Genomic DNA, 12092 nt, shown 5'->3' with positions numbered 1-12092 from the left:
TGACCACAATAACAGTTAATTAATAATTCAATATTCATTAAAAAAGACTTTTACCTGCCACCCAAGCCACTCTTATAGCTTTGGGGGCCACAAATAGTCTGAATAGTCAAACTTATAGGAGTGTGATGTGTAGTAGTTGTGTTGTTACTATCATTGGCAGCATGGCAGGGGCAATGTGTAGTGCACGGTGCAGTGGCCTCCTGGAGAGAGCCCTGGCACTTATATTTTTAATTAAGCACTCATTTACACAGCTATTGAGAAACGTAAAGCCCAAAAAAGTACCTACGAGAACACTGGGCTAGCTGCGGCCAAGATGGTTCCAATTTCTCAGAGCTCCAGCTATGCTTCCTGTTCTCCTTACTGGACTGTCCTGTTTCCTCTAGTGACCCACAGAGCCCAGGTTAAAGAGGTGAAGTACAGGGGCTCATGACTGCTGAAATGGTCCATTCATAGAGTTCCTGTGGGACTGGCATTCGTTGTACCCTCAGCTCCTCGCCTGGAGTCGCAAACATTGGATGCACAACCGGAGCCTAGGGCAGTTATTTTAGTTACAATTCAATTCAAAAAGTGCTTTATTCGAGTATTACTCATAAAAGCAAGACAAACAAACATACAATTAAAAAATCAATTAAATTTACATAGTCAATCAAACAAGCACATGCATATTTTAACAATTTAAAAAACAATGACACATCATATGTACAGGTGCAAAGATCATTACCGTCGACGAAAAGAGACCAGAGGGGTGATGTTCATAATAACAATGTAAATATCCCCAGGAGATCATACATTAAAAAAGAATTCATTACATTAAAAATCAATGTTCAAGCCAATGACACATTACATAAACAGAGAATAGACAAGTGTCTAGCAGTCTCTGGTCAGCTAAAAAATGTACAGAGAATAAACATTAGTTTAGCAGTCTCTGGCTATTTACTAAGCAGTTACAGAGAATAGACAAGTGTCTAGCAGTCTCTGATCGACTTGATGGCAGTATTTAACTTGCCAGCAGTCTCATCCTTAAAACCCACGCCCATCCCAGGTACTTTGCGATTGCAATATTGATCCATTCTTCAGTAGTAGATTTTACTATACGCAGTGCCACCATACTACTTTTTGTACCTAAATTCCTACACATAGGAGCCAACCAGGCTTGCCTTGGGGCAGAATATACTGGGCAACAAAACAAAAAATTACCTAGGGTTTCTTTTCCTACCCCACAGGCTGGACATAGTACTGCCCCCCCTGATTTCCATTTAGCTGTTAAATTACAGAGGGGGAGCGAACCTACCCTCATTTGAAATAACAATTTCCTGTCCAGGGGGTTCATTATGTAGTCCCAATACTTTTCATAAATGGGGAACATTTTAGCTTCTAAGTAGCCAGTGGTCATAGTCCCACTGTTGGTGTTAAGTAAGCTACTATTAGCTACGTGTTCCCAAAATATGTCTTTTAAAACAGTCTTAGAGGGAAACAAAGCCCCAGCAGGATCTGTCCATAAGGCATGAAGTCCTAAATTAAACAGTGCAGTCTTTAGTGTTTTAAACCACCTGATTTTATTGTAATGATCAGCTTTGATGACATCAGAGAACCCTTCCGCGTAATGAGAGAGCTCCGGTGTAGTCCAAAGTCTACGCCAGAATAATATCGGGCGCAGTTTGGCCTTTTCCGTAAGCTCTCTTCTACCTAACTCGTAACGCAGGGGCAATAGTGGGCTACTCTGTGGAGTACCCGTCAGCGACCTCAGAAATGTATTTTCGGATAGTTGGAGTTCGTGGAGGTTTTCATACCCCCATAGCTCCGCACCATACAAAGCAGACCCAATTGCTTTTGCCTCGTATATTATCAGGGGCGGTTTAATAGGTTTAGTCATTGACTTCCTATGCTCCTTAATTATAGTGCCAGATAGCTGCTTGTGCCTTAATATAGCAATGTTAAGGTGTTGCTGCCACTTATTGTCATGGGAGATCAAGATCCCCAAATAGGTGAAGGATTTTACAACCTCGAGAGTGCGGCCACTCATGGTAATGTTCGATTTAAAATTTCTATGTGGGTTAAAAGCCATGAGTTTTGTCTTGGTCGCATTCACCTCAAGTCCGTGGTCAGTGCAGAACCCGTCAAATATTGCCAATGCTTTTTGTAAGCCACTGGGGGTTTTTGATAAAATTAAAGTGTCATCGGCGAACATTAAAATGGGGACTTTCTCCCCAGCGAGAGAAGGGGCATCCACAGCCCGAGATTGCATGCGGGAAACAACACCATTAATAAAGAGGGTAAACAAAGTAGGGGCCATTGAACATCCCTGCCGAACCCCGCGCTCAACAGGAAATTCGGCAGTGTTGTTCCCATATCCTCCCCATCTTATTTTGGCATAGTTGCCCTCATGCAGTCGCATAATTAAAATCAACAGTTCCCCAGGGACCCCTAGTGTCTCAAGCACTTCCCACAGTTACGCCCTCGGTACCAGGTCGAAGGCAGCCCGCAAATCAACAAATGCTGCATACAGGCTGCCTCCGCCTAGCACCACGGTCTTCCACTGTATTAGTTGGAAACGGAAGACTTGATCCACAGTGCTGGTTGCCCTGCGAAAACCGGCCTGAAAGGGGGATAAAATGTTGTGTTCATCAACCCAATCGAGCAACCTATTGACAACTACTCGGCCCACTATTTTCTGGATGGTATCTATTAAACTAATGGGGTGATAGTTACCGGGCTGTGCCCGATCTCCTTTTTTCTATATAGGGATGATTACAGCACCCCTCCAGGTCACTGGGATATCTGCCCCCCTGGTAATCAAATTTATCAACAGATGGATGTATCTGTACCATCTATCAGTGTCATTCAGGAAAACATCTGCCGGCACCCCGTCAATACCAGGAGCCCGCCCACTTCGAACAGTTTTTAAGGCAGTGAGTATTTCATTCTTAGTGAAGATGTCATCCCCAGTTGGTAAACAGTGCGTGCACCTTCTATCCACTGCCTGATCTCTAGAAGCATACTGTTCGCTAAAAAACTTAACCCAAGCATCCTGGGGGACATTATTAGTGCTTGCTTCTTCTATCCTATCATGTCCCCATTTAACTATATGCCAAAATAACCTGGAGTCCTTACGGTCACTTGCATTTTTTAGGTTGTTCCAGTGTGCCTCATCCCAATCTTTTTTCGCTGTTACTATACACTGTTTGTAATGCTTCCTGGCAGATCTAATTGCCTCTAAATTCTTGTTTTTAATAGCATCACCCAAGGAGGTTCTTGCCAGCCTACATTCGTGATTGTACCAACGTGCTGGTCTGTGGGCATGCATCTTTTTATTTGCCGGTTTCAGGAAATGGCCTTTAATTTCATCAAAGAGAGCTTCATGGACCTTAGTGGCATTATTTTTACTAGGAAGAAGCCCAGTTTCACCCTCAAGGGCCATGATAGCCTTGTCAGTTGCCATGCTTATTTTTTCCATAACCAGCTGATCTGTTTTAACACTAGTCCACCTCAGCCTGCGTAAATCGTTTGTAGGTACAATCAACGGGGTTAAGGGATCAATAGAAGCACTGGGGGCAATCACATCAGACAGCCACCATTTGTGGAGAACGCAAAGAGGATTATGGTCACTCTCAAGCCTTTCCTTAACCTCCATATCAATAATGGATGACCATAGGGCCATACAGCATATAACATAGTCAATACGACTCTTAGATCTTCCATTATCAAAGGTCATGGCTGATACTCTGTCTGACTTAATACGACCATTCAGAGCCCTTAACCCATATTCAAGGCACATAGCATTCAGGCTTAGAATATCCTCGGTCCAGCGAGTTATTGGGGTTAAATCAAGTGCAGGGATTTCCCACATATTGTCTTCCTCCGCACCTAAAAAAGCCTCACCAGTATCAAGGGGTTCAAAAGTACGGTTTAGGTCTCCTGCCAGTATGATGTTATTCCCAGAAGAGTGAGTGTCTAGGTAACTGTACAGAGACGATAAAACCGCTGATTTACCAGCATTTCCCCCTCTAACATATAAGTTATAGATGTCAATGGGAGTAGAGGAGTCCCTCTCAAGTCTAATGAGCTGGATGTCTTTGTGATTTAGCTCTAGATTTTTTACTAAGATCTTCAGGGACTGACGGACCCATATAGTGAGACCTCCCATTGGTCTCCCTTTGGGACCTTTGATGGCCGGTACATAATAATTCAGATACCCCAAAGCATAAACAGGATCGCAGGCCCATGTTTCTTGGAAAATGCAGACGTCATACTTGCTAACGAATTCAAACCACTCTCCACAGTCCATTTTGGAACATAGCCCTGCTATATTCCAAGATAGAAGGTTCCCAAAGGCATGCTCCATACATATTTCAGAACTGAGATCAGGCCTGTTCGTATTTACATCCACATTGACATTGTCTTCTACTATTAAATATGTTAATCCTACTGAAACATCTGGAGTACATAACTCATTTGGAGAGCCCATAGCTCGATTGTGCCCCCCTGTTGCACACAAGGATGAGGGTATTTGCAGCTGAGGCATACAATTAATTATTTGTCAATCACAAGCATCTAGATTGGAAAGAGCAGAAAATCTGTTTTCTAAACCTAGTCCCCACTCAACGGAACCAAAATTCTTACTACCCCTTTTGGTTACAACGTTCCATTTTGTTCTTAAGGTGCTTGGATTGGGGCCTCTGCCTTTTCGAGGGTAAAAGAAGTCAAGGGTCAATGGTACGATAGAAGTGGATCGTCTCTGTGGTGGAAAAATGTTAGGCAGTATGTTTGGTAATGCATCAGGGTGAGAGAGATTAAGCACAACACAATCGCCCTTGAACTTTTTTTCTCTGTTCCCAATCCACTCCACTCTTCTTGCATTTACCAGTTCCTCGGCCAGTTGCTGTTTCCCCCACTGAGATATGGCCATGTTGTTGGTTAGCCAAGATAAAGATTTGTTTAAAAGCGATGCTGTTGTTTCAGCTTCACCGGAAGCCAGAGGGGGCACATTTGCTAATACAAGAACTAATGGCGAGGCTTCCACCACCAGCTCAAATGACCCTTTCGAGGTATTAGGTTCACCAATAAAATGGGCGGAGGGTGCAACACCAGAGCTAGTTTCCGGTAGGTTTATCAGAGGAGCCACTGGGGGGTTTGGAGCAACAGTGAGTGGCAATTTAATTGCTAGAATGTCATTAACCAGAGGTTGTACATTGGACGTGATGACTTCAGGGAGTTTCCCCACTTCACCCAGCGTTTTACCAAGGAGACCTTCCAATTTAGTCACTTCAGCGGATAGCTTATCAATTTTGCTTATCAGAGGTTTGACTATTCCTTTGATTTTTATGTCCATCAGACTGCAAAATTTCTGAAATTGAATATTAGAGAAGGTTACATATGTTTCCCCCGAGGGATCATCCTCCTCCTCGCAAGAGGTTTTCCTTGGTGGTGTTGCAATTTTATTTTTAGCTGACCTTAACCCCGGTCGTTTTTGTATAGCTTTTCTTTTAGCCCCTGTAACCCTTGGTGCTGGAATTGGAACAATGGGAGGGGTAATAAGCTCACAGATCATAGGACTCAGAGGCACTACATCAATGTCGTTGTTATCTTCAGTGCTGGCCACTATGCCACTGGGTTGAATGGTGACAGTATCTTGTGAGGAAGCTTGTGCCACTCCAGAAAGGCTAGTGTTTATCAGGTCAAAAGGGTCCTCTGTTTCTATGTCTACTAATGGGGATTGTGTGGATGAGTCCAAACCCAATGAGGCCCTTCTATCGCTGTTTATTTTCGCCACTACCTGGACTAAGTAGTTCTCCATGGTGTTAGTTGCAGGTGTTAACTTTTTACCAGGCATACCAGGCATGTGTGCAAATGGCTTGGTAATAACAAGACGTAAAGCTTGAATGTAAAACAGCGATTTACCTGGCAGACGATGAATTTGCAGCTCAATGAACGCCTGTAGGCCTGTAGATGTTTGGGCAGAGTTCCTGGCCCAACCCAACCTTGTCCGACCTCGGACGGCCTCAGACGGCCCGCCCTTTGCCCGGGCTTCGCCCCGGGCGTCCCGCGACGCGGGGGTGCTCCTCCTTTTCAGCGCCGCTGTTGGCGCTCTCTGGACGCTGCCGCGTCACTCAGACGCGCCGCCGCGGTGCCTGCCGGGATTTGGAGTCTCCCGGAGCGGCGGCGCGGAGTCTGCTGTCCCTAGACTCTTGGCGGTGGCGGTGGCGTGGTCAATGGCTTCAGCCTTCCTTGGACGTGTGAAGAGAGGTAAGTTATTGTGACTCTCGGCGGTGGCGGCGGATTCAAAATGTTCTCCCCCGCTCTGCCAGGGTGCTCCTCCTTTTCAGCGCCGCTGTTGGCGCTCTCTGGGCGCTGCCGCGTCACTCAGACGCGCCACCGCGGTGCCTGCCGGGATTTGGAGTCTCCCGGAGCGGCGGCGCGGAGTCTGCTGTCCCTAGACTCTTGGCGGTGGCGGCGGCGTGGTCAATGGCTTCAGCCTTCCTTGGACGTGTGAAGAGAGGTAAGTTATTGTGACTCTCGGCGGTGGCGGCGGATTCAAAATGTTCTCCCCTTAGTTACATGGGATGAGCTGCCTGGCCTGGAGAATGAGCCAACCAACAAACTTAGCAGCAACCGGGCTGAGGTACAACTCCCTCTAGCAGCTTCATCTGAGAGTTGCCGGCATGAGACAAAACGTGCCACCCTGTGATCCTACGAGGGGTTCATACCTTATTTTGTCCAATAAATCCATCGTTCATCCCATAAAACTACTGATGATGGAGAGAAAAAAGAAACAAGGACTTTTTTCATACACTAACTCGGGTACAGAAACATGCCAGTCGGTTCACCTATGAGAGCTATTGACTTTGACAACGAATTTTAGACAGTTTTTACAGCAGCGGGGTTGCTGTGAGGCATTGCTAAAAATATATATTTTTTAAGTGCTATGAAGCGGCCAGTGCTAAACAACAAGCTGGGTAGTGTGTTTTGGGACGAGGGAACATGGATGGATGGAGCACAGTAGAGAAGGACATGGGTGGGGGAGAGGATAAGCGGGAGAAAATGGGAAAGTACACGGACAATGGAGGGCGGGCAAGAGGGTGAGCAGGGTGAGGGGGCTGGGGGGCAAGCAGACTACAGAGAGTGGACGTGAGGGGGCGGGGAAGTACTCTGACAACGGTGGGAGAGTGGCGGGCATGGGAAGGCAAGCTGACAATGGAGGATGGGCGTCAGGAGATGGGGAAGCAAGCTGACAACCAAGGATGGATGGAAGACCATGAGTGAGAGAGCGAACAACAGTAGGTAGGCAAGAAGGGCTCGAGGAGGCAACCTGACAATGCAGGGCGGGTGGGGTAATAAGGAAGCAAGTTGACAATGGGGTGGTGAGCAAGTGGGCTGGGGCATCGCACTGACAATGAAGGGAAGGGTGGGTGGGAAGGAATGGGATGGCGAATCAAGCGGCAATACAGGATAGGTGGGAGGGGCTGGGGCAGCAAACTGAAAATAGGGGGTGGACGAGAGGGGCTGGGAAAACAAGCAGGCAACCAAGGGTAGGCAAGCAGGTCCAGGGGAGCACATGGGCAACAGAGAAAGGGAAGAGATGTGAACAGAGGATGGGTGAGAATTGATGGGGAAGTGATCAGAAAACGTAGGGTGTTGGGTAGGGTTAGGGGAGCAAATAGACAAGGGAGGAGGGGAAGTAAGAACAGCAAGGGAAGGTGGGGAGGTAGGAAGCTACGCCGTAATTGTTCCAACATACAAGATTTTGATAGGCAGGCTGGTATCCTTAAAACCAAATTTCTTTCATGTGGTTATCCCCACAGACTTGTACGCACGTCATTAAAACGGGCTTGTTTCTATGACCGTGGCTCCCTGTTACAACCAAAGATCAAAGAGAGTTCTAACCATTTAGTTTGTGTCACTAAACACTCAACTATGAACAACCAGATACGTCAGATGGTGAATTCCAATTGGCACATTCTAAACAGTAATTTGGAAGACAAGGACAAAATTCTCAAACCTATATTTGCACATAGGAGAAATAAGAATATTAAAGATCACATCACTTGCTCCAGATTTGTTGAAGGTACTCCCTTTGTCCAAAAAACTATAGATGGAACTGCACCTATTACAGGTACATACAAATGTAGCACATGTAAGGCATGTGATATGGCTATCATAGGTAAAAGTTACAATTATCAGGGTTTTACTATTTGTCCTCGCAAATTTTCCAACTGCCAGTCAAAGAATGTGATTTATCTGTTGATCTGCCCATGCAGCCTAGGGTATGTAGGCGAGATTGCAAGACCATTCTGTACTCGTTTTAATGAACATCGCTCAGCCATACATGCCTCGAAAATCAATGCTCCTCTGGTCAAACACTGTATTGACCTTAAACATAAACCCAATGATTTGAGATGGTATATTTTAGAAAACGTACACAGTAACCTCCACAACAACACAGAAGATTATAGGAAAAACGTGAAGTTTTCTGTATCTTCACGTTGTCATCACATATACGGGGGCTAAACAACGAAATTCCCTGGGAAAACGCAATTAAGTATAATACCAATTAATTATGAAGACAGGACATTTATCGAGGTTTCTGGGGCCACCTGCTAATGCTGAGTAGATCCATCTATTTAAATACCGATAACATTGAGACTTTCGATGCTGCATTTATGCATACATAGACTCTATAATTATAGAATAGATTCAACATAGGGACCATCATTATAGAATAGATTCAACATAGGGACCATCAGGGCAAATTATCTGCATACATTTCTTATTTGGATAGGTTTGTAAATCTATTTTAGATCGTGCTTTAAACGTCTACAGATGTATATACTATATTAGGCTTTAATTAAAATAGACTCGGACTATTTGATTCTAATTTTTGATGAAAAATCAATAAATACAATTATCTTCATCCGCTCTCGATGCTACAGATATTAGTCGCTATGGTGGTCAATGGAAACTTAGTAAACATAAATGTTTGTAGAGTTCCCAATTTGTTTACTAAATAGGGATTCTAACACCCATTGCATTAAAATAATTTCAAAATGGTAGATGTTTACGTTATTGTACCTGTCATGTTTCATTCTTTTCTGTTATAATTAACTATTTTTTATATCTTACATCTGTAGCGTCATGATTGTGACAATCAACCATTAGTCCACTTTCAAGTTCTATAGTGCAGTAAACACTACGGGCAAACGCAAAGGTTTACTTTCTAGCACTCGTAGGTTTTTATTCATTTGTGTACTTTCGGTAAACGGCTAACGTCATCACGCCCGGGAACGCACATCACGTTCGTTGTAAGGCTTTATCTTCAGTATGGCCGATGCAATCGAGTTCTGTATTGAGAAGAGAGCGTGAAGACTTTACTGATATACATCCTACGTAAGTACGGACGGAGCACTGTGTATTTTTGATCTTAATCTCGAGATGCACTATTGCCGTCTCGATATAATACTTAGAATTTCATTGGTAACCCGAGATACCGTTGTTGTAACCCGAGACATTGCTGTTGTTTTTTCTAGTCCATCGCCCTCGCGCCTTAAGCTTACAGAAAATTAGCATCAAAAAGATTGCTGGGGTCGCATATATCCTTGCGGTGCCCGTAGAACCAGAACCTTTAAATGAGAAGTGAGTGTGTCTTACACTGCTTACGCTTTCGTAGTTATTGCATGCAATTTCGAGACTTTGAACTATTGCAGTCGGCCTTTCCTCATTGTCATTTTTTATTTTCATAGGTCTTTGATACCTTTGAATTTATTACGATCGCCATTACTACTCAAGATAAACCACAATTTGCAAAAGAGTCAAGGTAATATATAGGTGAACCAATATTTTTAATCGAGAAAGTTCACCAATTGGGTATATTTACTGCAAAATTTCTGAATCTTATTATGTTTTAGATTCATCTTTCTTTTTCACGTGGATTGCCCAGTGCTACCACAACAACAACAATAAATTTTACTTGTGTGGCCTTATACCATTAAGATTTATACCGGGCAGCTCTATTCAGGTAATGAAATTGATCTATAGTCATGAGGTAGTATATCAAAACTCGACATGACCTCCTTGCCATAAAACTATATATATTTTTCATAGATCCGAAAGGTGCCTGAATCCAGTTGTAGTTATTCTATTCCCAAGTGGCCATTGCAGTTCCCAAGGTGATCTGTTAATATACTATCAGGTAATTTGCCTCAAAAATATTTGGCATGACCTCCTAGAAGTACTCTATAGCCTATAGCTGCTCTGAGTACTGGATATTGGAATGATCGTTACCATTCTGTTTTCCTCTATTAGTGACAGCTGCTTCACACATCCTTGTTCCATATCTACTCATGTGAAGGGCAGAATAGTACCTAACCACCGTAAGAGCAGTAGATCCCCCTTTTTTCTCCTATTTAAGGGGTCTTTTTATTTAGGTGGTTCGATCAGTTCATTAAGGCACTCTTATAAATCCCCTTCCCATGACACATAGGTGGTTGGTATGGCTTTACTCCATCACCTTTCAATGTTTCACTTTTTTCATCACAGGTCTTTATCTTTTTACCTTCTGTTTCACCTTTTTCCCTGTATGTGTATGATATCACGCCATAGAACCGCATGTGTACCGCGGCATAGTGTATGCCATTACTCCAACCTCAATGTACTGGTGCTAAAAATAATCTTGAAATGCCTATTTTATTTTATCTAGAGCATCGTGTGTCGCCCCTGAAGAAGGCGGATACTCGCCGAAACGCGCGAAGAGACAGATGACGACAAATTATGTACTGTTTAGACGTTAAAACTTGCTTATGACTGTGTGAAAATTGTTTTAACTAATATAAAATTGATTGTATTTTGTCTGTGTATTAAGTCATATATTATGTTGTTTTAATTTAATACCTCGGCGGCGACTTTGTCACCTTTGTTGCCACTTATTTTAACAATTGATTTGTGTATTTTGTGTATGACAGAATTTTGAATAAATATATATATATTTTTAATGAATATGTAGTTGAGTCAGTACATTGAGGTTTAAATATATTCATATCTGAACTGTTTACCTGAATATCTTCAGTATATATGAGCCTAGGAAATTTATACCTGAGTTGAAAACTGTTCCCTACTTTCCGAGGGGATGGCCCTTTGAGCAGCCAATCGTCTAAGCAAGAGTAACCCAACAGACCCTTTCTGTGCAGAGCCGCCGCCACCACTTCCATGCACTTGTAAAGACACGTGGGGCAGATTTCAGTCCGAAGGGCAAGACCTTGAACTGGTAATGCTTGCTGCGACCACAAATCATAGATATTTGCGATGACGTTAACCGATAGGTATGTGAAAGTACGCATTTTGGAAGTCCATCGAACACATCCAATCTCCTGCTTGCAGATGTGGACATATTTGATGAAGCGCCAACATGCAAAACTTCCCCTTCAGGATGACTTTGTTCGGCAATCGAAGGTTCAGGATAGGTCTGAACTTGTGCTCTTGATCCCTTTTTGGCACAAGAAAATACCTGGAATACACTCCCTTCCCTCGCTGAGAAGGAGGAACCTCTTCTATGGCTTTTTTCGCAGAAGGGTTACCACTTCCTGTCGAAGTAACTATAGCTGGTGAGGACGAGATCTTTCGGAGGAATGTCCTTTGGAGGCACATGAAAACATAGTGCGTATCCATTGCGCAGTATACTGAGCACCCAATGATTTTTTGTTATGTTGCTCCACTCTCTCAGATAATGTGAAACACTTCCTGCCACTGGAGAGGGCATTGTTTCTCTGCTGATCTGGCCGTGTTAGAGGATTGCTGCTGATGACCTCCTTTACCTCTGTTTGACTTGCGTCCTTGAAAGTGCGACTTGCCTTGGTTTTTGTTTTGGAACCACTGAGGGGTTTGAACCCTCTGTTGGTAGCCCCTGCGCTGGTTGTGTCTGTATCTCCGCTAGAACTCCTTTTTTGTTTCTAATCCCACAACCTTGAGAGTGGTAACTTGGCTTTCATCCTAGCCATCTCCTCATCGGTGTGGGTGCCAAATAGGGAGGAGCCAGAAAAAGGCAGGTTAAGGGTCCTCTGTTGTGCATCTGGTTTAAGAGCTGTTAGTCTCAACCAGGCAGACCT

This window comes from Lissotriton vulgaris, chromosome 2_1 (genome assembly GCF_964263255.1).
Source record: "Lissotriton vulgaris chromosome 2_1, aLisVul1.2, whole genome shotgun sequence".
In the NCBI taxonomy this organism is placed as follows: Eukaryota; Metazoa; Chordata; class Amphibia; order Caudata; family Salamandridae; genus Lissotriton; species Lissotriton vulgaris.
Note: the sequence above shows the minus strand (reverse complement) of the source record.